The sequence below is a fragment of the Pelmatolapia mariae genome, linkage group LG3_W (genome assembly GCF_036321145.2).
Source record: "Pelmatolapia mariae isolate MD_Pm_ZW linkage group LG3_W, Pm_UMD_F_2, whole genome shotgun sequence".
Classification (NCBI taxonomy): Eukaryota; Metazoa; Chordata; class Actinopteri; order Cichliformes; family Cichlidae; genus Pelmatolapia; species Pelmatolapia mariae.
The window spans coordinates 63,815,301-63,817,593 of record NC_086229.1 but is presented as its reverse complement, the minus strand read 5'-3'; the positions used below and the strand labels follow the sequence as shown (position 1 = coordinate 63,817,593).

Genomic DNA, 2,293 nt, shown 5'->3' with positions numbered 1-2,293 from the left:
TGAAGTTCAGTTTGTACCCAGAGAAGGAGCCAAAGCTGCTTAGGGTGTGGATGATATGGGGGACACATGAAACAGGATCAGATACATATATTAACAGATCATCTGCATAAAGGGACACTCTATGCTCTTTATCCATTCTATGGATACCTACAATTGATGGCAAGGTTTTGAGTGTAATAGAGAGGGGCTCTATGGCCAGGGCAAATAACAATGGACTGATTGGACAGCCCTGACGGGTACCCTTTGTCAACTTAAGATAACGTGAACATTTACCATTTATGATTATAGAGGCTTTGGGTGATGTATATAAAAGTCTTATCCATGAAATGAAATTGGGGCCGTAACCGAATTTTTTTAAACAAGCGAATAAATAACCCCATTCCACCCTATTATGGATTAGTTTAAGACATTTTGTTATAAGGTTGAATGAATTCAGCAGTCATGTATTGTGACCTTTCTATAGATCAAATGGGGAGGTGCGTTTCAGGATGGGGCCGGTTCAACAGTTGGAGAAGAGGTGGAACAAGTAAACAGTTTCCTGTCTAGGGCGGCCATCACAACGAAGTACATGTCTAAAGCAGGTATGTGTCTGTGTGTGAGATTCCACTCAGTCTCCTGCTCATTAATTCTTATTTGTATACTAACTGAAATGCAGGGCGAACAGACATGCCGACCCTCCTGGCTTTGGGGTGGAACAAAAGGAAAGTGGAACAACTGGGCCGCAGTTTGAGCCAGAGATATCTCAAGGTGATTATTTTCAAAACCCATTTTAATGTGTGTGGTAATGGGGGAAACAAACACCAGTACTCTTTTAATGTCAATATGAATGACATTTATTAATGTATTCTTAGATCATAAGGATCCTTAGAGAACAAGTGGAGAGCCTGAATGCGACCAAAAATGAGCTGGGTGTGGATGACGACACACTGCAGCAATGGGCTGAAGGTGAGTCTCAATATAATGCACTCGTGTATAACAATAGGACCCACCATGGCCTCATTAAAGAACTTAAGGAAGAATTAAGATCTTTCTGACAGTGTCAACAAACAATGAAAAATAAGCCTTGTAAAAGCAGAATTTATGGCAGAGTTGATCAAATCGGATTGAACCTGGGTTGAAGTGATCTCGTACTAGTTGGTTTTATAAACCTGAACACCGATATACTTGTTATCTCATGATAATGCAGCACATGAAGGCTACAGATGTCTTATAATGAATGTCATCAAGTCAGTGACTACAGAGTCCACTGTAGTTTGGTGACTGTTACTCATCCTGTATTCTGATTAATATTCCTCTCAGTTAGAAACTGATCAAACTGATGGCAGCCTTGGAGCGTTGCAGGCACGCTTGTCGTCATCATCAGAGTGCGAACACAAAGTCTTTACAGACAAAATGGTGTCACAGTTTCTTTGAAATGGACCGTTTGATGCTCAGTTTGTACAGCTTGTACAGCTACTTTGTAAACAGAATAAAATCAGATCCAGGTTTGTTTAAGCTGGATGTGATGCGTGTTCTAGCAAACAAATTGAGGAGTGTAGATTAAAATGTAAATATATACATTATGTGAAGATGTGAAATTTTTATGATTATTTACAGATAGCAACAAGAGGCGACACAGAATTCGCAAGGTCATCTTAGATGAGAAGAAACGCTTGGCGGCTGCTGTTGACGACTACAACAAGCTTGCTGAACCAACAAAGCAAATCGTATCCAGTGATGCCCTCATCCAGACCGATATTTGGCCCTGGCAGAGCACAAGTGAACGTAAGCTCTCGATTTATAAATATCCTTTTTAAACAAACTCCCTTATCTGAGCAGTAGTTGAATGTTTTGTTTTTGAATCATAATATGCAGAGGTGGGTAGTAACGAGTTACATTTACTCCGTTACATTTACTTGAGTAAGTTTTTGAAAAAAAATATACCTTTCACGTTTGAACAATATAATATCACGTTATTATAATATACATAATTATCACGTTCGTACAATATCAATATTATATTGTGCGAACATGGAAAGTATATTGTTAGAACAATAAACTTTTAACGTTATAACGTGATATAGCTCTATTTTTCTTTTGCCTGGGTGGCAGCTCTACGCTTACATACTCGGATGAGCTTGCCTCATCCTACAAGTTGTGCCTCCATCTCTTGTGTCCAGATCACATGCTGCTCCACCTTTTCTCTTTCATTTCTGTGTTTGTGCGTGCGCAGTGTGAGAGGCTGCGATGAGAGGCGACAGGATTTCAAACAGGTTTGATTATCATGCGACCATACGATTGATGATTGGGAGCT

General features: G+C 39.7%; 1 long non-coding RNA gene across 2 annotated transcripts; it reads left to right on the top strand.

Moving 5' to 3' along the window:
• Positions 1-459: 459 nt before the first annotated feature.
• Positions 460-880, top strand: LOC134624729 (uncharacterized). Of its 2 annotated transcripts, none has more exons than XR_010093633.1 (2): positions 460-581; positions 852-880. It is a non-coding gene; the product is annotated as an uncharacterized LOC134624729 (long non-coding RNA). The 2 variants fall into 2 exon arrangements; XR_010093634.1 differs by lacking the exon at positions 460-581 and adding an exon at positions 649-747.
• The last annotated feature ends 1,413 nt before the right edge of the window (positions 881-2,293 follow it).